The following is a 26542-nucleotide window of genomic DNA, read 5'->3' on the forward strand; positions in this document are numbered from 1 at the left end:
CTACTACCTATAATCCCAACAAGCTAATCAAAACAACCCACAAAAATTTTGGGCTAGCATTAACCAACTACTCCATCCAGGTCAATCCACTACTCCAAATCCTCAAAATACTGACCACAAAAATCTATTGAATACTGCTAATGCTTTCAATACATTTTTTACTAATGCTATACAAACACTAGCTAGTCAACTATCACCTAATAACTTCACTCTACCTTCCTATAAATCAACCCTACCCCCTACTTTTCATATTCAACCTGTCCCAACAACTAATATTCTAACCCTTCTACAGAAACTAAAACCATGCTCACCATCAGCAGATCAACTACCTGCTGAATTCCTACAACAATCATCCAAAGCTATTGCTTATCCCATTTCTATTCTGATCAATAGAACCATTTCCAAAAGCCATATCCCCAGTTTATGGACAATCTCCCATATTATCCCCCTCCATAAAGGTGGACACTCCACTGAACTCTCCAGCTACTGCCCCATTGCCCTTCTCTCTCCTTTGGCAAAGATCATGGAGAAATACATTCACAGACAATTACTTGACCATCTAATCCAAAATAATTTACTTTCCAACTGTCAACATGGAGTCAGACCTTCACATAGCACTAGTACTGCCCTTCTTTCCTTCACAGATTGTATCAACAAAAACCGCAATCTTAACAAGCTTTCTTCAGCACTATTTATTGACCTGTCTAAAGTTTTTGACATGGTAAATCACCAAATTCTCATCAAAATACTGAAATCCCTGTCACTAGATACATCTTCTATAAAGTGGTTCCAGTCCTACCTTGATAAAAGACAACAGGCCATACTATGGCACAAGTGTCTCTCCACTCACCTGCCTGTCAAACTTGGTGTCTCTCAAGGGTCCATCCTAGGACCTCTACTTTTTTCCATATTTATTAATGAATTTCACCTTGCCATCCTCCAAGCCACATGCATACAATATGCAGATGACTCCACACTGATATGCTCGGCCACCTCCTCTTCTGAACTTCAATCTTTTACCCAACAAGTATTTAACACAGTTGAGCAATGGTTCACACATAGATGCCTTCTCCTAAACCCCAAACAGACTAAACTCCTCCTCTTCTCTCCCACCAGTAAGTCCTCTCCTCTTGATTTCTCAGTTATCTCTACCAATAAAACTATTATATCCCCTGATCCAACCACCAAGCTATTGGGTATCACCATTGACAACAATCTGTACTTTGATATCCATATTAACAATACTATAAAAACTGTCAACAAAAAACTTGGCTCTCTCTATAGGGTAAAATCCTTCCTCTTACCTTCAGCTAAAACCACTATAGCACACACTCATCTAATATCTTCACTTCTTTATGCCTCACCCATTTTTACTAATCTATCTAAAAATAATCTTAGCAAATTGAAAATGTCTTACAATAACATTGCCAGATTTGCTACAGGCAACCCATTTAGAACCTACCATTGCATTAATTTAAAGCAGCTGGGATGGCTTGAACTACAAAATCTGATTAAATTCCATCAATTTTCTATAGCCCACAACACTTTTTACAAACCTTCCAAAACTCCTATTCTATCCACACTCATCACTCCCTATAAAAACTTGAAATCCTTAAGGTCTTCTCAAAGACTTCTAGTACATACCACTAAACCAAACAACAAGGCTGGTGACTCCTTCTTTTCTAATATTGTTGGAAAAGCCTGGAATATCCTCCCCAGTGAACTCTCCTCACTCCCCTCAGTATCCTGCTTTAAAAAACAAATTGAAAGTGTTCCTCAGAACACATTGGTTATGCCCCTGTACTAAGCCTGACAAGTTATGTACCTCTTAATACTTTGCTCTTCCTACCCCTTCTACTCATTAACTGTAATTCCTTCCTTATTAACCATAATACTATCTCCCTCTAGAACATCTTGATTGTACTAGCATGCTATGTTATGCCTGTATTCTGCACTGCTGAATATACTGTGATAACCTGTAATATGCATTGTAAATATGATTTTTTTTTTGTTTAATGTTTCCTTATTTGTTATCTTGTTAATTTCATTGTTCTATCTTGGAGCTTATCTCCCCGGGCCTCTACTGAAAATGGACATGTATCCAGTTAGACTAGCCTGGTCAACAAATGTAAAATAAAAATAAAATAAATAAAATAAAATATACAAAGGTGTGTGTCTATGCACAACTATGTGTCTGTATATATAGCCAATGTGCAGGAGACAAAACAAAGAGAAAATAATAGAAAGCTGTAAAGCTAAACAAAAGCTTAATCTAGAGGCTGGAGCTATGCAGAAGATGTATAGGTAAGATGCAGAGATGCGAATGATGAGGAAGGGTGCAGCTATTGAGAGAATGGGGGAGTAGGAATGGGAATTAAGGCACATCATTCTCCAAAGGAAGATTTTTACTGTTGTTCAAAAGTGAATCTTCTGTGGGAAGAAAAAACTGTTATAACATCCTTTATGGAATATGGGCAACAACTTACCTGGAACATTTTAATTTTGTCATTGTTCCCCGCTGTTTCTCCCCAGGTAATTCTAAATCTGTCTAAAAACACAGCAAGTAACTCCAAAACACCATACTTTAATTATAACAACACACAGGCAATAAGAGCAGCAAATCTTTTGTGTCCAGATATTTTTCAATAAATACAAGTGAATACCATTACTCAGACAAATCAAAATGCAACTGTAATTTAAAACATGTATTAAGAGGGTCATGGCCAAGATGGTGATGATGTAGCAGCACCGTGAATGAGGTATGGCCAAGATGGTGATGGAGTAGCAACACTGTGAATGGGGTGTGGCCAAGTTGGAGATGGGTACAAGCACTGTGAATGGGGTGTGGCCAAGATGGTGATGGAGTAGCAACATTGTGAATGGGGTGTGGCCAAGATGGTGATGGAGTAGCAACACTGTGAATGGGGTGTGGCCAAGATGGAGATGGAGTAGCAACACTGTGAAGAGGCTCAAAAGGAAAACTTTTTAACTGACATAAACATTTATGTAAAACCACTTAAATAAGAAGTAAGTAAGTAAGTCTAGAAAATAATAAAACATTGTATCCTGACTGAAACAGCATTTTAATGAAAAAAAAAAAACTAAAAAACAACATATCTACGAGTTTATAAAGAAAACTGACAGAATGAGCTTAAGTAAACAGTCTGCCTGAGGAAAATATAAGCAGCAACTGCTTACCTCAATACAAGAACGAACACTAAAATTTAATTATTTGAAAATAAAACAGACAGTTTGCAACAAAGCTATATAAAAACAAAACAAACTGTTAAACAGTATAATATCTAAGCATGGCATACATAAAAAAAGAAATAGAAATGAATATCAGGCTGAATTTCTATTAAAACTAAATACAATGATTAATGGAGAACATGGAGTATTTAGAAAATAGAGAGAGAGAGATATGAAATAACATCAGAATATTTGGTGTCCAAGATAATTTAAAAGGAGATTATATGGTAAGCTTTCTGATGACATGTATCTCCAAAATACTAAAACTGATTGAAAGTCTATTTTCTGGCATGGAGAGGATTTGTTGAACTATAAAGTCAATTTCTACAAACTGAGGGAATGAAAGATTAAGATCCATACCTGATAACTTTCTAGCATATCTTAACAAAGAACTTGTACTGAAATCTGCATGAAACAGTGGCCCCCTAAAACCTGGTACAAATAATTTGAGATTCTGTAATGATTCTTCAGTGAAATAATAGAAAAACACAGCTACTTGGCCTTTGGTGAAAACCTTGAGAAAAAAAAATGGGAAAATTCAATTAATTTTCTTTCCAAAAGTATAAATAAAGTTGGCATCAGGTGCTAAAACATTTAATATACTAGAAGAAGCAGGTAGTTATGTGCACCATAAAAAGACACCAGGAAGTAAGTCAATGGAATGGAAACAATCGCCACTTAATAGAACATCTGATAAAAATATCTGGACTGTAGTAGCATGAAAGAAAACAAAGCAAGGACTGACATTCAACATGTAAAGACCAAAAGAATAACTAAGAAGAAAACACATTGCTAGATTGTAAGCTAAATGAAAAAAAAAAAACAATGGAAAATGTTAAAGTACTGGAAGTTATATATGAGTTTGAAATCTAGGTTGGTTCCTAAGAATTCGGCAGGGAATTTTTTTTTGATTCACCTTTTGTCTTTTCCCGAGGGGAATTCTGCGTATGATTTTATTTCAGAAGATGATGCAAAAGTTAGTTATGCATTTCTGGATAAAGCAGTACAGGTCATTCAGGAGCTTACATACCCATGGTTGGTGAAGGTAGATATTGAATAAGTGTTTTGTTTATTAGAAGAGTGGCCACTGCTGGGCAAGGTTACTGGGTTAAGTTTTACTTTGATAAGGTATGCTGATGGGATGCTCGGTGGCCTGTGCTACTTTGAGAGGTTTTGCACTGCTTTCCATTGGATTTGACAGCAGTGGGGGGAGGGAGAGCCAGAAGGCAGTACATTATCTGGCAGAGTCTTAAGAGTAGCTGAAGGGCTTGATGGAACATTGGAAGCTATGCATGTGTTTTTGTGAATGTGTGGAGAACTGGGTGTTCCATTAGTTAGGCAGTGGTTAGAAGGCTCTAGCAAGGCATTCTTTTCTAGGACTGCTAGTGAATGTTGATCATGGTTTGTTTTGTTTACTAGATGTGAAGGTAACATGTTTGCTAGAAAAGATTCAGTGGGGAAATCCAAGGACAAGGTGTGATTAAGGGGCATTTCAACTCCGTTTTTTTTGTGGGTTTGTGGCCTTTTGTCGAATGGGGGGTTAATAAGTTGGTGTGGGCTAACTTAGCATTTTAGTTGTCCTTTCCAGAGCAGTTTAATGGTTGGCTTTTTGGCAGGTGGATTGGGTTGTTCAAGGGGAGTTACAATTATTTACACATACATCAGGAAGAATTGGGATGGTGGCTTATACTGGGGTGGAATGGTTTGTGGCTCATTCGCCAGCAGGAGGGAAGGATTAGTGGATAAGGGATGTTGACTGTTTGGGGTTAGTTCCAATTTGGCTGGTGTTGAAGGTCTAGCAGGAGAAGTTGCAGAGGAAAAGGGGTTAATTTTCATTTGGTCAATATTGCAGTGGTACGAGTGCCAGTATTACCAGATGAGGTGTGTCAGGTTGGCCTGGAATAATCAGATGCCTGGTACAGGATTCCTGGGCAGCTTTTAAAAGGAAGGTGTATGGTAGGACTTTGCAAGATTTTGGTAAAGTAATGTTGCAGCTGTCAGAGGAGGAAGCAGTTTGGTTGGAAGGACTGTGGTTGAAATATTTGGTGGCAGGCTAAGGAACAAGCTAAGGCAGTGTTGCTAGTCAAGGCTGACTTATCTGTGATTAGTACTATTGCATGGGTGGAAGGGTTATGTGACTTTACTAAATCTTGGACTACGGTTCGTATGATAAAGGGTTACAGTACGATTACAGATGATGGCCTCACACAAGACAGGTTTTAAAGGTTTTGTTGCAGGGTTTAATGCTGGTAATTGGAGATTCATTGGACTATACTTTATGTGTGATGTGTGCTTTATAAATGTATTATGGAGGTCTTAGGGTGTCAGAGTTGTTGGGGTCACTAGTTTGGCGAGATGTTTTAGTGGTTTTAACTCTGGGTGCATTTGGTTGTGTAGATTAAAACAGATCAGTTGGGGAAGGGCAGGCAGATGGTATTTGGAAAGGACAGGAATGAATGACTCTGTTTGGTGGTTTGGGTTAAGAGGTTGCTGTGGTCTCATTTGGGAGTCCTCAGGACTTTGTTTTGATCGGTAGCATTGTTTTGATTGGTAGTGAGCAAAGAGATTATGCCTTAGTGCAGGGGTGTCAAACTCAAATACACAGTGGGCCAAAATTAAAAACTTGAACAAAGTTGCGGGCCAACCTTGATATTTATTGAAAAAATGTTTACAATTGAGGACGTTTTTTCCTTCTCATCAGATATAATGATTAACCTTTTCATACAGAAACAAACCTAAGGTTTGCTTAAATATTGAATCTGGAACAAGCAAAGCTTAATGCTATAGTATAGTAAACATGTGAAATCAAATGTCAAATACAAGACACGTCTGTGGCATTCATTTCTTAAATAAAATATAACAAAAAAAATCTTACTCCTCTTTCTCTATTTGTAGCCTTTTGAGTTAAATTTCAAAAGTAACCTTTTTTCACAGGCTAACAATAATAATAATTTCTTTCAATGAAAATCCAATTATTTAAGTCCATGCCTTTGAATAGCAAGGAAAAGTGCATAAAGATAACATTCATTCAAGCTCAGTTTGCTACACTTTGATCTACTCTTATGCACACTGGTCAAAGCCAGATACCTGGCATCTCTTCTTGAATGCTAGTTCATCAATGCTTGGGGTCAGGCTCTGAGCTGAGGAAATCCTCAGGATTGAGTGAAGGTGTTCATCAGTGAGATGACTCCTGTGTGATGTTTTGTTCAATTTTATCAAGGAGAATAGTTGCTCACACAGATATGTGCTGCCGAACATAATGAGCATTTGAGCAGCTTGGGTAAGGAGATGGGGCATTGTGTCAGGGATGTAACGTGGAAACTGTGCAGCGCCCACAGCATCATACTTTGACTTCAGCTTGTCATTACACTGGAGTTCAATCAGCTCCATTTGGAGGTTAGTTGGTGTGCTTTCAACATCAAATGCAAATGGATTACTAAGCAGTTCAAACCTAGATTTCTTGGAATCAAAGTCAGCAAATTGCTGGGTAAACTCGGCGCTGAGTATTCCGAGTTTTTTAGCAAACTGTGCACTTGGGGACACAATGGTAGAGATCTGTGTTTTTATGGTTTGGCAGCAAGGAAAATGGCCCAGGTTTCCTTGCAGCATCTGAGTCTCCTATAGGCACAATTTTGTTTTAAAAGCCCTCACTGCAGCGTGCATGTCTGTGATGACATGGCCCCACCCCTGAAGCTGCAGATTTAGTACATTGAGATGGCTCGTGGTGTCATAGAGAAATGCCAGCTCAGACAGAAACTCTTTATCTCGGAGATTTGCCGTGTCTTTCCCTTTGCTTTCTAGAAACTGACAAATTTCCTCATGCAGCTCAAAACATCTGTTCAGTATTTTTCCTCTGTTTAGCCATCTCACCTCTGTGTGATACGGCACGTCTGCGTATTCCGAACAACACTCCTCCAGAAAAGACTTGAACTGACGGTGATTCAAACCTTTAGCTCTTATATAGTTAGCTACTTGTGTTATGGTGCTCATAACATGTTCCATCTTCAGGGTTTGCCACACAATGACTCCTGGTGTATGATGCAGTGATAAACAGTTAGCTCACCTGCACAGTTCTCTTCCTGCAGCTTCTTCCGAATCCTGTCCACCAATCCACTCTTTTGATCGCATATTGCGGGCACTCCATCTTTCGTTGTCCCACAAGTTTATCCCAAGGTAGCCTCATTTGAGTTACACATTTGGAAACCTCTTCAAAGATTTCTTTTGCAGTGGTTCTGCCATGCACTGATTTTAATCCCAAAAGTTCCTCCGTAACGCACAGATATGAGTCCACTCCACGGATGAAGACTGACAGCTGGGCAGTATCAGATGTGTCGCTGCTCTCATCCACAGCAAGGGAGAATGTAGTGAAATATTTTCCCTTTGCCATCAGCTGTTCATGTAGATTTGTGTCAAGATCACATGCACGATCAGCTACTGTGTTTCTGCTAAGGCTCACATTTAAAAATGCTTGCCTTTTATCTGGGCACACGACGTCCCAAACTTTGATCATGCAGTTTTTGAGAAAATCTCCCTCATTAAAGGGCCAAGCTGATTTTGCAATCTCTGCTGCCACAATAAAACTAGCCTTTACAGCAGCTTCACTTTGTGATATGGCTTTTGTGAACATTGTCGTGAAACTAAACTTCTTTTCATCTCCTCTACTTTCTGGCAGTTTTGCACTATGTCTAGGTCCTTGTACTTGTCATGGTGTTTTTTTTCACAGTGTCTTCTTATGTTATACTCTTTGGTTACAGCTAGTTTGGCACTACACACAAGACAAACGGGTCTGTCCTTTACATTTGTGAACAGATATTCTGCTTTGCACATTTCTAGAAAGCTTCTGTTTTCAACCTTTCGTTTGGCCATTTTTGAGAGGGGTGGCCCAATGTGACTGGTAGCATGAGGTCACTAATGAATGTCAACAGAGGAGGGAGCGCTTGTGGGTCCTGAATGACACACCAATGCACCAGCAGAGCATTCTGGGATTTGCAGTATTAACAGTGTATAATGGCGGGCCAGCTCTACTAGACATTTGGTATTTTCTCACAGGTCAAATATAATTACACTGCGGGCCAGATTTGGTCCACAGGCCTGAGTTTGACATGTATGTGTTAGTGTATATATGTGATGAGGAGCACTTTTTGGAGTGTGGGTTTTCTGGGAGAGAGGATTTTCACTCATTCTTTGCTCACCGGAAGGGTATCAGCTTTAGTGAGGGAAGGCAGATTGATTGAAGTCATTAAGTGGGTGGGTTGTTGGTCATCACATGCTTTCTTGCCTTATTCTTATATTAGATAATTGGGTATGGTGACTGGCTTGCATTGTTTTGGGTGGCATTGAGCTCCTTAGAGTACTGGTGGTGCATTTGGTAGGTAACAACCTGGGAATGAATCTGAAACTACAGTTGGTATTCAGGATAAGTGAGGTTCTGTTTATTCTAAACAGGTTATACCAGGTATATGGACTGTGTGGTTGAAGGTAGTACCACGGTTATTTTGGCTTTGGAGAGGGCTCATCAGTTTGTTAATTTTAGGCTAGTTAGGGAAGTGACTGCCTTAGATATTTATATCATAGGGCATTGGGATGTTGATGACAGGGATCCAGTTTGTGGTTTGGATCTCTTTAATGTACACTTAGGGTTGTTTTGGTGGATTGGTCAAGGTTTTGGCGTGAATGAGGGGGAACAGCCAGTGTCAAGCTGGTTGGTGGTGAAGAGGGACAGGGTTGTTCCTCTTCTGTTCCCCCTCTGGTGCTGGATGTTTAATTCTATGAGTTGGGGAATGAAAGTGAGATGGGATGCTCCTTGATAAGTAAAAATAAGCGAGGGGAGGTGAGGATGCTGCTTATTTGGTTAAGGTGTGCATGGCTATGTTGTCTAGTAAAAGGGTGTTGGATGTTTAATGAGATGGGGAATGAAAGTGAGTTGTGGAATGCTGCTTGATACATAAAAGTAAGTGAGTGGAGGTGAGGATGCTGCATATTTGTTTAGGGTGAGCAAGGTTATGCTGCACTAATAAATGGTTATATGGATGTTCATGCTGAGGTTAATAAATTAAAATATGGCTCAATAAAGTTGTTTATCAAATTTTAATAAAGGCCATCAAATGTCATTTGGTGTGGTGTGTTTATTGAAAGGGACCAGGACCAAAGGTTTGTTTGTGTCATTTGGCTTTTCCCGGTTAGGGGTCGCCACAGCGGAACTCCAGTCCGCTAATGATCGGCAGTAGATTTTTTACGTGCCAAGTTTGCCAGCCCTGACGCACAACCTTCAACAAGAGAATGGTGTCTTGATATCATAAAGTATAGACATTTCACACACACTGTTCTACTAGATGTGTTTTAAAGTATATATAAATGATCTAAAATGTCCCTACATAATCAATCAATTCACGCATTTAGGAACTAATCGCTATACTCATGAATATGTGGCTAAATAATGGATAGCTATGATAACATAATGCTAATCAGCATTTATGCTTTACACAAACATTTCCCTAAAGCTAAATGAAATCCTTATTTGGAATACTGCTGTGTAATTTGACTCTGAGGAGATGTTTAGTGAATAGTGTAAGTTTTCAAAAACACAAAGAAATAAAGAGGATATCAGTGTTTATGGGTAGCTCTGTAATGAAACTCCAAAAGGTAGTGAAAGGATGAAATTATAAATGCCTGTTTTCAAATGGTTACATCGACTGTTATTTAAAATGCTAATATGTGTTTTACCTTGTTTGGGGGATACATAATTATTATGAAGTTACTGACTGTAAAAGTGAGAGGTTAATTTGAAATATCTTTGGTAAAACTAGCTAGCATTCATTTTAACAGGATACTAATGAATATATATATATATATATATATATATATATATATATATATATATATATTTAGGACAGAGGTATTTATTGAATATAATACATTCTTTGTTTAGAATATCTTGAATATCATGAACAATTTTCTGCTTTTAAGAGGGAGGAAAATGGATCTTTTTATTACTACTATTATTATTACTTTGAAGGGGAGGGGAAAAGACTGACACAGTCAGCATACAAAATCATAAAGTGATTAAGAGCTTATGATGATTATTATTATTATTATTATTATTATTACTATTATTTACATAATTCAGCACACTCTGTGTGTGCCTATAATGACGTGGGTATACTTGAGGCAACTCTCTGAAATAGAGTATTATGCACAACTGACAATTAAATAAAGAACGGACAATATATATATATATATATATATATATATATATATATATATATATAGTGTATAGAAGTATACAATATACAGACCTCCATAAAATATTATACATCTTCTAGTAGGTTGTCAGATATCTATTATTTTTATGAACATTTCTTATTTTTTTCCACCAAGAAAATCTTTTCCTTTGCATATTACTACCAATTATATTGTTTCAAGTTGCTTATATCTTGTTATGGATTTTGTTTCTTACAGTTTAAAAAAGAGATAGTGATCTAATGTACAAAAAAGGAATATATAATTATTATGATGCTGGTTTCCTAGGACATAAAAATCATGTTTCAGTTTATATTAAGTATTATACTCAGATCACCTGACTGAAAGTTTAATGTTTCCATTTCACTACTATGAAGATTAACATCCACACAGTCCTTTATTATGAGTTCAAGATACGGATACTGAAAAATTCACCTCAAGAGTTGAATCTTTGTACCCATGTTGAGAACATCTAATAATGGGTTATGATCAGTGAGAGCCTTCATAACTTTTTGTAGTGCATGGGGTCTTCTTTACTCCATGTACTACCTGTTACAAAGAAAATAATTGTTTTACTGGCTTTGAAAGCCACTAAAGCACTTAGTGAGCACTATCACACAGACAACAATTAAGGAAAAAGTCAGGGACAGTTTTCAGATACTGCCCAAATTGAAATGACTGATGTCTGTAAACTTCTGAAGATGTTTAAGGAATGTCTCTTCCCTGATATTGGACTGTGGTAGCGCTTAATGGGTGCATAACATTTGTTATACACCTTTGAAAACATTGTTATAGTCAGGTCACTCACTACATTAGCACATAACCAGGACATTATTTAACTGTTCTTTGAGCATAGTCACATCGCTCCATATACTACTAGAACATTATATATTCTGTACAATTTGTGAAATATTAAGCTAAAAACTTAATTACAGCTAACAATTTGGTTTGAGTTACATCCTTTCTAAACATTTCATGTCTGTATGGAATGTAAGAATACATCAGCATATCACACACACCATTAACTTCAGGAAAATCAACTGTTACCCCTTTTCTCTGTAATGCTCAGTTATAAAATAATGTTCCAATTTGCTGTTTAATTATTGTTAAGCATCACAAAGATATCAAATTCTGGCTCTGCTGATGGTTATGTGTATAGGTAAGTGTACATCTGCTATGTAGCAGTAAAGCATCTGCCTCTGAATATGCTGTGATTCTTTAATTCTATTTCTCGGAAAAGATTTCATCAAGCAATCCTTTTTATCATATACTCATTTTGTATGATGAAACTAATAAAACTATATCATAAAGCCATTTAGACTTCATTTATTTGAAAATGTTCAAAGTTTAGATTTACTGCTTTTAGAAACACTCAGGAAAACACATTTACTTTCTGATACTTGTTGATTCAATGCTGTTTCAAATAGCATCACAGAATGAGACAATGCTTCTATGTTCAAGACCAAGCTGATTGTTAGTTACTATAACATTGTGACAGAGCTGCACTTTGAAACACTGGTTAGTTTGCAAAGCAATGACCTAGTAATTCATTTTTAACAGTCTGCATTCTCTTTGTTTTGTATTTCACTAATGAGTTGTCATCAGTTTTGCAAAATGAACCACAAATCACAAAGACATGCAAAGATATTATATACCTCAAAGTAATACATAGAACTGTTATGGACTGTGTATGCAGTACACAGAGTACAATTACACTTTAAATTTGGGAAAAAGGATGATTTTAAAGAGAGTTGTTAGATGCGTTTCCTAAAGTATGGGGCAAATGTACAAGATGTGAGGAGCTTTGAGGTGGCAGACGATGCTCACAGAATAGTGAGGTTCATTAGATTGCACGAGAATTACAGGCGGCATTATGTCAGCTAGTCAGGTTTGAAATGTGAGAGGATGAGCCAAGATCGGGTGGTACAACAACATACGTGGAGATAGACAACAGAGTAGAAAAGGTACTATGGAGACCATTAGCATATGGTGCGATATAAGCAAAGAAAGTCAGAAAAGTGAAGTAAGGGGTATAAGCAGACATGAAGGGGAAGATAAATCAAAGCTAAGAGTCACAGGCAGACACTGGTGACAAGTAATGAAGTGGAGCCACTGAGAGGTGCTCATACAACACTACTGGAAGAACCTGAAGAAAGTGACCAAGGAGGAACACTAACTGAAAAGCAAAATGGAGCCCTCAATGGTGACACACAAGGGGGATCAACGGCTGTAGGAAGAGGAATAGGAGGAATCAATAAGTACAGAAAGAATGAAAAGAGGAAGGAATAGTATCAGGTGAGGTTAATGTGAATTAGATGAGATGGAGCTAGAAGTAGAAAGCTGTAGGGAGGCCTTATAGGAAGGTTAGGGCAAGTATAAGAAAGGACCATGAGTTAGCAGAAAGACAAGCAGCAAAGAGACTGTAACACTTTGTTGAGTGCAGGTGTAGATGACAAGGAGCAGAATGTGAAGGAGACAAAAGTCAATGTGGAGCACAGGAGCCTGTTGTGGCTAGAAAAATAGTTCCTATGGGGATTATCTCGGTGCAGGGGAGGAAGTTATTACCATACAATGCAAGTAATCTGGTTTGGAATATGGGTAGCTACTGCTGATATGACAAAAACATGATTTAGTGAAAAGACGTTTTAGCCACTGAGGTACCAGGCTATAATAGCTTAGGAATAAAAAAAAAAAGTTGGACAATAATAAGGTACATAAAGGAGACAATCAAATATGAGTTAAGAAAGGGAGAGGGAACAGTTGGATCAAAGGGGTGAGATAGACAACAGACAGTATTTGAGCCTAGAACAAGAATTCTGGTAGTGAAAGCAGAATAAAAAGGAATAAGCTGGAATATGAATAATAAAAACAAACTACCTTATCTTTAAGGTGTGTTAGTAGAAATAGTCTACAGGAAGAAAATGAGCCCTAATTTCTAATATGTGGGTTACAGACCCAAGGAATGGTCTACATGATAATGGTGGTAAATATATAAATATATATATATATATATATATATATAGAGAGAGAGAGAGAAACCACAGAGGCAAAAGTATAGGTCTGATACAGAAAGTATAGTGGCGCAGGGTGGAAGGGGTATGAGATAGAATCTGTACTGTAAGTTAAGGCTTCCTTCTTCCTACAAGCAATATAATGTAATGTTATCTCATACCATTACATAAGAGCTAAATTGCATCCCAAGGCTTCAGCCTCTGACATGCCATATAAAAGGCATTCTAGCCATAGATAATGTAACACATTTCTTACAGGCAAAGGTAATCCATACTAATGTTATGGCCTTTAGCCCACCACTAACATGGTTGAAACATACCTTCTAACTTGGCTTAGCACAAATAAATGTGGTGCATCACACAAAGTCTGAAATAAAATGCAAGGTAAAATAAATACAGTGATGGAGGTCACATGGGGCTTATATAAAGTAGTGGCAAAGATTAGTAAGAAGAAGTACTATAGAAGTTAAATGAAAAACTATCCACGGGCTTCATAAAGAGATAATCTTAATGAACTCAGCAGCACCACATTAAATGTTTCTGGATGAATGTAGATATGGTACTTGCCAATGAGTTGGTTTTGTTCCTGGAGCACTTACAAGAACTTTGTAGAAGAAAAATTATTAAAAAAAAGATTACCCAGCCTGAAGTTTCAATAAGCTACTCACAGTGACCATTTATAGGGCTTCACCTCTTGAAATACCTTTCTAAATACAACCATCTCCAACCCATAATAGCTCAGAATGAAAGGCATAAATTCAAGGTAATGTCTCTTTGATAAACTAAGACAATAAATACTTAACTGATTTACTAAAATGCACCGATAAAGCTATTTAGGCTGAAATGTGTTTTAGATCTAAAATTATTTCTAATTAGTTGAATCAGTAGCTAATGTTTTCATGCTTGATAAGTATTGTCTCTACTGTTATTTTCTATTTCTGCTTTACAAGTAAAGTATTAACTGTTAATCCATTATTTCTAAAGGACATCAGCTGACGAACCACTGGTATTTTGACAGTGTTATAATAAAAAATGATGCTGAGTAAATTTTCTTTTAAGTAGATGTAACACTTTGTACAGTACAAGCCTGAATATGACTTGACCTTGACAACATAAGAAATAATTCCAATTGGTACATAAACAATGCAGACCCATAAATTATACAAAAACTACAAAGGATTCCAGATCTTCTATACCTCAAATAAAAGAACTAACATGCCAGTAGCAGGCATAGCAAGGCAAAATACAATTATGGTTAATAGATTTGCCTTTGTAAATTTGAAAAATGTATGCATTAACAAGTACATATGCACATACTTCTATAACAAGTACATACTTTATCTTTATATGGTGTATTCCTCTGTACTGCTAACTTACTTATTGCCAGTCGCTATGGGAAATCCTGAAACTTTGCTGTCTTGATATACCAATTTTTTCATTACTTTAATGGCTTTAATTACTTCTTCTGATAAATTTTCCCATGGATTTGCATAATATTATTATTTCATCATATTATTTATTTTATGTTTCATCATATTATTTATTGTTTAAACACCTTTATAACATTATCACTTGTGACATAGGCAAATTTGCATTTACATAAAAGTAATCAAACTGTATTAACAAGTTCACGTTTACAAACATTATACTTCACATATATTTTTATATATCATATAATCTAAGCAACATAGATAAATTATTCAATTCCTGCATTTTTTAAACACTAAACATCTTCATTAAACCATCACTTATGACACAGACAATCATACATTTATATAAATAAAAACGAACTACACCAATACAATCCTAGTTACAAGCATTTTACATCACAAACCACATTCCCAGTTGCAAACATTATACATCACTTATAATCTACCCAATCATTTTCAGTCAAACATTGCATAGCTCATTTAAGTCCTGCTTTCTTATATGTATTGTTCCCACAATTCCACTTTTTTCCTGTATAGTTTGTTCCTACCCTTTTCTAAAGATCTCAGTTCCAGTTGTTTATCTCTGTTACTATATTCACTACTTCTAGTACAGTTGGTTTAGATTTTGATTTTCACATCATATTATTATACCACATCTTACTTTATATCATTTTTTTATTTTTCATGTTATCATTTTTTTCTTGATAAATTTTAATTTCTTCATTTACAAATACTTTTTCCTCTTTTCTTGTCATCTCTCAGAGTTTTTTGTACTTATATTTAAATACTCTCACTTTTAACTTCTCATCCTCTCCCTTCATACACTTTAATATAAAGTTTAAAGAAGCAGCAGCAGGTTTTGTAACCTCAACCACTCGCCACTCTTCACCTTCAGTCACATACAACACACTTTTCTTTCACTGAATTTATTCTTAAACCCATATAAAATTTCCTTTCATATTTTTCTGGGATCAAATAAACATTTGACATATATGCTATTTTCCCATTAATACAGAATTCACCAGATAAATCTTTTTCTTCAGTGATAATTTATACTTCTGCCACAGAACATGTATTTCTTTCATTTCTTTTATCAAACTCTCCCATTCGATCATGATTGCATCACTTTTCCCAAATTTTATCCCTAGCAAAAAAAAAAAACTTAATTCATTGAAAAATAACCCCTTCCCAATTTTCACATCGTCCAACCCTTTCCTTTTATTTTTATTCAAGGTAATTTCCATTTCCTTTAATACATGCAAACACTTCACTTGTGTGTGTGTGTGTGTGTGTGTGTGTGTGTGTGTGTGTGTGTGTGTGTGTGTGTGTGTGTGTGTGTGTGTGTGCGTGTGTGTGTGTGTGTGTGTGTGTGTGTGTGTGTGTGTGTGTGTGTGTGTGTGTGTGTGTGTGTGTGTGTGTGTGTGTGTGTGTGTGTGTGTGTGTGTGTGTGTGTGTGTGTGTGTGTGTGTGTGTGTGTGTGTGTGTGTGTGTGTATGCATATATATATATATATATATATATATATATATATATATATATATATATATCTATATATATATCTATATATATATATATATATATATATATATGCCCACTTTTAAATCTTGAAATACCAAAATCTTGAGTTTTGAGATACTGAACTCAAAACATCAGGATTTTGGTATCTCGAAACTTAAAAGTGGGCCAAAAAAAATCCCATAAAATAATGTGCTTGCAGGGCGGCAAGCCCCTCTGCACCCCCACACCCTCCTACTTAAATATACCAACTACGAGGTTGTGCTACCGTGAAGAGACCGGTAAGTGCACCGTAGCATTACTGCCATTACTCCCATATTAAAATACCATTTTGTATTATTCACTAAATTCTCTAGTGTATTTCTATACATTTTTCTATACTTCACTTACTCTTCCTTTCTTACATCTTGTCATTGGGAAAAGAAAACACTTATTATACTTCTTTTTAAATTCAATCCATGATTCAGACGAGGTTTTACAGAAGTCTTTTGTGGTTATATGATCCTTCCTTAACTACAATATTCCCACTATCAAATTTCATCTCATAATTCCTCATTTATTCATTTTATTCCCTTTCTTATGTTAATATATTATTTTTCTTCAATCACCTCCATCCATATTGCTAAAGGGTCATAAAAAAACAGTCACAGCTGTATCACCATCTGCTACCCTCAAGCCTTTTGATAATACAAAATAAAACATTTCAGATTCAAGTGAACCCCTTCTATAAGTTCATTAACTTTTGCTCCACACAACTAATTCACCAGATTTTATCACTTTCTGTATTTTATATCCTTCCCATTCCTTTTAGATGTTCCCTTTAACTTTTAGATTTTCCCTTTAAATCCCAATCAAAGTCCTTTGAAATTATAATTTCTATATTTACAACCACATAGTCTAATATTTGATGAAAGAGATTCAATCTTTCCTTCTAGTTATATATGCATATAATACTGGAATTGTATAAACATGTTACTTCTACCTTACCTCTACAACAGTTAACCTTCCCATCCTTACCACTATTACATCTAGTACTGTCATTGTTTTATACACATTACAGCCATTCCAGACCATTGTTCACATCCTAAGTTTTATATTATATTTGCACTACCACAATTTTTCTGTTTGCAATCTTTCTTCACTTGTCAGGAATCTTGTATCCTCTAACAGAGTAACACCCACATCACGTTTAGCACACCATTCCCATATCCCTATTCTTCTTACAGTGTTAATAATACTGTTCACTTTTACTAAAAGATCTCTAAAATTTTTGCTTTTCCCTCATTTTAAGTTTAGGTAAAAATGGGGGTATTTGCTTGTTCCCAGTCTTGTGAGTGAAGAGTCCTTAAATCCAGATGATCTAGGGGAATAAAAATGAAAATTAGCCAATACTCCCTTAGTACAAGATTGAATCCTAGTGGTTAGTGCCCATGATGAAGGTTTCCCTGGGTATTAAATACTGCTCAGCCTCTCTCTTTGGAGGGTTAGCAAGACAAAATCTTGTTCCAGATGGTTAAATGGCCAAATCTTGATAAAGATATAAAAGAAATGAACACTCAGTCTTCAATCTTGGTTTAACTCCTTTATTGGCAAATAAGAGCTGCTTAGTACATCGAGGAACAGTGTTTCCAGTGCTGCATTTACTGCTAAAAAAGTAGGAGTGTACCAGGCAGGGACCACTCATTGACAAGGGTGGGGCAAGTCTGAGGAGGGATAATCCTTTATTGTTTATTATTATTATAATTATGCCTGTGATGTCATGGTGGGCCTGCTTTGGTGTGCTTGTGGGTTGGATTCACGGGTTGCAGTCAGACATGCCCAGACATGACCCAGGGAGACATGCCCAGACATGTCCCAGTGATTTCCAATATTTCAAAGTCCCAAAGCTCAATGAAATTTAAACACAACCTCAGATGATTTTCATCGATATCTTCCAGATCCACAGAAAGTCCACATAAAAATTGATACACTTTGCAATTTTGGTCTTCCTTTGTCAGATTTACCAGTAAGACCATGGAACATCCAACTAAAAAAACTAATGTGAAAAAATTCAGTAGGGCAAGTACTCTAATGTACTAGCCAAATTTACCCTAGTAGTAGTATAAATACCATCTTAGGTTTTCCATGAAAAGAGGTTACAAGCCTACTGTGATTAACCTGATCAACAAAGGAAAAACAAACCAAAAAAAATAAAATTACATATGCATAGAATTTGGTGGCAAAGGTTTTCACATAGGCAGTGGAATCATCATATTTGAGGGGGATGTTGAATTTGTTCAGGTCATCAATCATAGTCGATTAGTCTTAGCATAATCTCGGAATACTGAGGTACTGAATTGGTGCTTCCTGGTTCATTCATTATTTGTTTAAATTTGCTGACTGGAGAAGCCCAAATGGACACAAAACCCCCCTTTCAGTGAAGGCATTGGGAGAAAAGCTCCAGTATATGTAGTATAATCAAAATCTTTTTAAAGTTATATAATATCAACAATGTCAGGCAAAGTGCAATTAAATAAATTTACAATGTCAAAATAGATAATATAGCAACTATATACATATATATATATATATATATATATATATATATATATATATAGTAGTAAGTCTATTTGTTTACTTATTTATCTCTGTTGACTGGGAAAGTCTGACTTGGCAGAGTTCATTTTCTTTGGAGGCCAGTGAAGAAAAGTTCCATCACAATACATTTATATTAACAAGTGAATTCAGACAGTTCTCTGAACAACAACACTTACATTTTCTCAGGAAAAACAAACATAGTTACAAGACATATATCTGATCTCATTATCTATATTGTTACCGTCATCAAAAGTGGTGGACCTGAATGTGTGGAAGGCACTGAAAACTGGCAATAATGGTCTTAAACAAGATGAAAGTGGCAATGCATATGTTAACATTTTCCTGTGTAACTTGTGCATTTGGGAGATTTTTGTTTGGGCTCTTTGAGTTGAGCACCAGAACATTTATATTATATGGATTTTGTTGTTTTCTGGGGGTAGTTTTAGAAGACAGATGTTGCCTTAAAATCAGGCACTATGAAGGAAGGGGGAAGGCAAGAGTTTAGCCAAAATATGAAAACCTTGGAGGAATAGGTGCAGACCATAACTAACAGAGCAGATAGGACTGCCTACCATCTCCTTCCACTCAGATTTCTATTGTACCACTTTTTGTAACACCAGAAGTTAAGCCAACAAATGGTAAAACAGTGATAAAAGTCAATTAAATAAGCAAACGTATTGAAGACACCAAAAACATACCAAGTACTGAAAGCTATTGTAATGCTGTGGCATATTTTGTGGACTTTAAGCTTGTAAAATGCCAGCTAAACCTCTCTCAGAACATGTGCTTCATGTGTCTTTCTCTTTCTGACGTTGTCTTTGGAACGCACAAGAAAATGGATATCAGCATAGTTTAAACTGAATGAAGTAGTAAAATCATCATCACCACACTCTTTGATTTTACCTTTTGTGATATTTCTGTTTGCATCATGGTCCAAGTCATGTTATATAATCCCTATGGAAATATTTGAATTCTGTATAAATTTATTTTTCATGCAACTTTTTTTTTCTTTGTGCTTTCTTTCTAGCAATTTTATGTTGAATAATTCCTATGAAAATATTAAGTATACATTTCTGGGGTCTATATTATAAACACAAAAGCTGTAAACTGCGAATACATGTGCATCGACACATAAAGGTCGATGTACAAAAAGAGCAAAATACGTAATCGGCGAAAATGAAAACACCTAACGTATTTCGTCAACCAACAGCTCCATGCAGGTAAGCACAAACTAACTAAATAGAATTAAATTAACACATGTTTGCAAGGGGGCAAGCCCCCCTGCACCCCCATGTGGGGGGCTGTGCTCCACACCTCCCCCACTTAAATATACCAACTCCAAGATCGCACTACAGTGGGGAAAAGGATATATTTCCTCATCCCCAAGATTGCCCTGCTGGCCAAGCAAATACGTTCGATATTTTCATTTTTGCCGATTACATATTTTGCTCTTTTTGTACATCGACCTTTATGTGTCAATGTACATGTATTCGCTATTTTGAGCTTTTGTGTTTATAATATAGACCCCATTTTTGTTCTTACTTGCAACATTATGTACTGTCTTAAGTAATTTTCTTCTTCTGTTGGAGCTTTTCTCCACGGGTCTCCACTGAAAATGGGCTGTCCTGGTCCAGTGGACTTTCCTGGTAAACAAATGCTAATAAATAAGTACATAATAAATAAAAGAATCAATAAGAAAGTAGCTAGAGCTCCAAAACATAATGTCCACCACTCACTGCAAGAATACATTACTCCCCTGTCACTGAATAACCACTACTGCCCTCATCAAGTTTACACTTAGACTAGAAAAATAACCAAAAGTTGTACTTTAATGTGAAATAAGTTGTAAAATAAAAAAAAAAAAACAGTAGTAAGTCAAAGGAAAAGCACATTTATTAGATACATCGAGCTGTAATCTAACAAATGTGCAGGAGAACACTCTCACTGTAACAAAATGGAGGATGTAACTAGCAAAACAAATAACCAGGGAAAAAAAGTAATGTACAATACAAGTTTGTTTAACTAAGCTGTAGTTTAATGCAAACATAAGCTGAAAAACTCAATATTTGTTTGTTGGTTTGTTTGGGTAAGTGAATTAGTCCATACACTGCTTTTAGTTACATCCTAGGTCACAAAGGTTCATAAAGTGAAACATCTGCATGCTGGACAGAAAAAAAGTCATATACGGAACCAAGAAAGACACACATAAAATTATATATATATATATATATATATATATATATATATATATATATGCAATTACAATTGTGTGTAAGCAGTAATATAGTAACATGAGTAGTTAAATGAAATATGGATTTTAATCCTTGTACATGTATGGTAATGTTAACATAATACCTAGAGGCTGTTTGTTGATTTAGAAAACATGATAAACCATTACCTCTAAAAGAATGACTCTTGCATAAATACAAAAGGAGTTTGCTTAAACATCAAGGTCTGTTTATTCCTGTTATAAACAGAATACTCATATTAGCAAAGGCCTTCTTTGTGACTCTTCTTTCCCAGAGTTTTGGTGAAAATGGAGTAACGCTATATTATTGCACCCTGTCAGTGGATCATAATGGACAGTGGAAGAATGTTGCAGAAATTGTCTGTTCATTATTTAAAACTGCGTGTGTATAAAATAATGTGTCACTGCTTATATGGATAGGCAATTAACCCAATGCAATGTTAAACAGAGATGTTCTCTCTCTTGGGAGAGAGGGAGAGCCAGATAAAATGGCCATCTTTACTTTGCCTCAGTGTAAGCAGGAAAGTATTACCAGCACAATGGGTTTTGAGCAGCAAAACTGAATAGTACAGCCTTGTAATAAATACATTAACATCAACTGTTTCCTTGCTTCTAGAGTCAGTTGGATGCTTAAAGCAATTGCAGAGTTGCTTTAGACCAGTTACCATCTGTGTGTGTTTATAATACAAAGGTATGATTACAATCAGACCCATCCCCCAATGCTAGATTCATATAATTAGCCACTTGCGATACTGGTGTGTTTGTGTGTTTCTTGATTGCAAAAGGTTTTACTTCATGGAGCTTCTGGTGCATGTCAAAGAGCATAGTTGCTGATCTGGCAGGATTTGGAATTTGCTTTAGTTATTAGCCAGAAACTGATTTGCTTGAATGCCCCCTTCAGTCCTTTTTCGTGCTACAGGTGTGATGTTAGCTTCCTCCAAGAAAATAGGGTAGTCAACATAAAATGCATTCCCAAAAAACGTTAAAATGATCAAACATTGTCATTTTAACTACTAGTCTTGGGTATCGCATGCCCTGTAGGTTTTCTGTTAAAAAGATTGAAAACGTTGTGGGTTCAAGTAGGTCCTTTGTGTGTGTGTGTGTGTGTGTGTGTGTGTGTGTGTGTGTGTGTGTGTGTGTATAAAATTATTTTGACGAAGAAAAAAGAATAAATGCAATAACTGCATAACCACTGCATATCTGTAAATTGTATTAAAAAATCCTGAAAAAAAAATGTAAGTCTTCTCAGATAAAACAAGTTTGTATGACACTAGCATGTAACATAGCAGGAAGAAATTCCCTTACCATAAAAATGTTCATATTTTTTCTGTTACAACTGTTGACTTCCGAAGTATAAGGAATCTGTTCTGTTATAAATGCACTGTGGTGGGTTCCCAGTATAATATTAATGAATAACAAAAAAGAAAAAAAAGGCCCAATATTGAGCCCCCATGCCTCTCGCCTTGTCTGCAGCTAACTATAACGGGATGTATACATTCTCAGGTAGCTGCCTAAGCAGTGACAGGGTCCTGAATCAAAACAAAGACTTTTAAGATTGCTGTCAGAGATACATGGTCATCAGTTTGGAAGGTCTTAACTAAGTATACAAGTCTAATAGCATCAAATAACACCAACACTTTAACAAGTTACAGTGTACATGGCAGACTGTGTGTGTTGTGCAGCCTATTAGAGAACATGCTGCTCACTGTCATGAAGCCATTACTGTACACTGTAAAGTACCTGCTTATATGCAACCTGTTTATGAATGCATGCTATAGACCTTAAGTCTGATATTAACACATAGTATGTAAACCTAGAGAAATAAACAGTTATTTGAAATACTGCAAGCAAGCTATAGCAAGGAACATGGACCCATTTTGCCAGGAAGGAATGGTGTAATCTTGGAAATATTAATAATGCTCAAGGGGAATAAGGAGTGCTGGATTATGCATGGGGGGTATGACACGCAATTCATCAGGAATGCACTAGCAATACGCACTCTACAGCCAAGACATTAGGAAAATTCATCCAAATAAACAACTTGTACCATTGTTATGTACCCGGTGATGATCACCTATCTGCATGTCAAACATATAAAATGCACAGCATTCATCTCCACTCACTGATGCTGAATAAGTGTATGCCTTAAAACTTATTTAAATACGACTTGAGTTACAGTTTGAAAGGTTCTCAACCCGATGACATCAACTTGTTTGTAAGCTCCACCCAGTGTGACTAAAATAAAACTAAGTATTTTTTGCCATACCACCTCAAACCTATATTTTCTAAATCCATGGTTGAACAGACATGGAAAACAAGGACATCCCTAAAACAACACATGTAGAAACTGCTGCAGCAGTGATTCCTAAGGAAGTCAGTGACTGGGCAGTTCATCTTTGGAAAAGTAAACTCCAGCCATTTTTAAAAAAACTGAATGAGGAATAGCCTTATCAGTACAATAAGAAAAACTATCAAAGTTCTTAGCTGGTCAGTGGTCTTCTCACGCACTGACTCCTGAAGGATTTTCCTGAAATTAGACTGTATCACTGGTAGAAACCTTCATATATGACTATAGCCAGCAGAAAACCATAATGTTGTATCATGTATTCCACAAAGAAATCTATTCTGAGAGATACAATAATGATACGCTGCCTTTAATATCAGTCACTGATTTCTAGGATCCATCATAAAGAAACGTTTTTAAAAAAGTAGTAAATATTAACTATACGTGATATGAAAATGTAAAATGAGAGAGAAAGAGACTGAAAAATGTCAACCCAACATTTTTTCTACAGTTCATAAGTTAAGTTATTAAAATCATATTTGTAAAGTACTATACTGATTCAGGGTAATGCCTTTCTCACCATCCTTCTTTTTTTGCATATCTCATGTCATTTATTCAATTACTTATAAAAATATTTGTAATGTTCCAATATTTAATAAAAATCACATCCTTGTACTAATCAAAGTACTTTATTTCACCATTCAGTCAGTATTGCAAGTATGCAAAGCTGTCTTTTCTAAGAAACACAGATATACATTGTAAGAATCCTTTAAATAGTTTAGCAATGATTATACTTTGCAACTACAAAACAGACTGTGAATTGTGTATGAAACAGTTTGAGGTACTCAGTGACCTGACTGATAAAATTAAAAGTAAAGAAAAAATGCACACCTGTTAGATATTGCGCACATTAAAGGCATTTCCTTTTAACCTGCTTTCACTTGTAAATGGAGCAGTAAGCTTCCTTCTCTTTAATTAATGTGGTGCTATTCAATTCCCATATAGTGCTTTACATGATAACAAGCCTAATGAGAAGAAACTGTCAGCTGAACGTTTGAGAAAGTTTTCACAGCTGCAGAAAAGAAGTGGAGATGTAATGAGAGGGGAAGAAAATAAACAGGTTAAATGTAAGGATGAAGAAACTGAGGTGCTTCATCAAATTCCCACAGCAGGTGTGCTGTCAAGTTTCTCTAAAGCAAAAGAGTGTTGTCAGTAAGACAGGACTAGAGGGCACGTTGGAAAGGTGTGTAGGAAAGACTTACAGGTGGAAGTAGCTGCCATTTGTAACTAAGTTAGGTGTCAAGGGAAATTGTGTATGACAGCTTTGTATCAAATGGAAATACATCAAACACTTTTTTGCACTGAAAGTCACTTAATTCTCTCAATGTATTACCAGCACAGTTCATAAGCTTTAACATTTTTAAAAAAGCACAATGCCACCATATAGAAAAGTAATATCTCCAAACATATTTTGTTTGAACAAATAAAATATAAACCTTTGGGATTCAGTTTAAGTGTTGCCCCTTAATGAAACAGATTCATTGTACAGAGATGAGTTTAGAAATGTATAACTATTTCTCATTAATATTTGATGACAAATCATTTCTTTAAAAAGAATATACAATCTAAAGTAACCACAATCTTATATTAAGTTTTTGGAATATTAAAAAGGCAGAATTGGTAGGCATAACAAATGCAGCTTCTTTATTATTTATTTTAAAGCACTCTGACTCAATGACCACTGATTCTCCAGTTTTTTAAACTTATTTACCCAATGCTCCTCATTACAAAAAAACAAAACAAAAACAAAACAAAACAAAAAAAAAAAACTCACATTTAATGTTGGTAAAATGGAAGTAAAGTCAGAATGGGAAAAGTTTCATGCCACTTATCTCAAATTATATGCCACATAATAAGTTATACAACCAGCAAATTTCATCTTGTTACTTGAAATAGTCACTTGAACTGGGAGAATCATAGTTAATGAGAACAAAGCAAATAATTGGCTGATATTAGACCAGAATAGCAGTAGAATGGAAAGTGGAGGAAGGCCAAACACATTACCACTATAAAAAATAAATAAAAACAAACAGACTTATTTTTGATAGAGAGAAACAATTAGTATTAAGGCCAAATTGTGAGCACTACTTCCAGCCATTGAGAGCACATTTATATAAGCTCATAGACAAAAAGAAGGTAGTCTGGATCACAGTAATTGCAAACCAACTAAAATAAGTAGGGTACTTAATTTCAGTAGTGCAGCTTATAAAATAGTTTAGTAAAAGGACTGCTGTGCTCAGAAAAGATTGTTGTCAATGATGCTACTGGTTTGTGTGTGTGTGTGGGGGGAGGGGGGTGGTCTAATATACTGTGAAGATCCTAGAAAGATGACATGACATAAAACTTGCCCGGCTCATTTTTTTTTAAAGAAAGATGGAATGAGAAAAGAAAACAGTGTGATCAAAGAGATGTGCATGTTAGAGAGCAGTCTGCACTCTCAGGATACACAGACAATAATTCCTTTACACGTTCAAGGAGTGTTCTGCTATAACCTATTAATAACTTTCATGAAGAAAAAAAAATTAAAAAAGTCAGGTGCTCTGAGGAAGAAGCAAGGGTTTGGGCACCACTCCACCTCATACAGGAGATGAAACCACTATTTATCTCGAACTTCAAATCCATGCACTTAATGGAAACAAGAAACCCCTATGCAAATTCTATTTTCTCCTTTCTCAGTGCATTGAATGACATTGTACTGTTTGTTATCTGTACACATCAGACTGACATTTTCCTATAATAAAATGAAGTTAGCATTTTTAAAAATATTAACCTGCAAAGTGAATAGTTTTAGTAAGTATGTTTCACATTGTAAATGGTATTTACACATGTTAGTCCCTTCACCAAAGGTTATTATACTTTTGAGAAACATTTCTAGGATGCAATATAAATGTGCATTGTTTTACTTTGTTTCTTATGAGGCTGTCTTCTT

The sequence above is a fragment of the Protopterus annectens genome, chromosome 15.part0 (assembly GCF_019279795.1).
Source record: "Protopterus annectens isolate FY-2018-M chromosome 15.part0, PAN1.0, whole genome shotgun sequence".
NCBI lineage: Eukaryota > Metazoa > Chordata > Ceratodontiformes > Protopteridae > Protopterus > Protopterus annectens.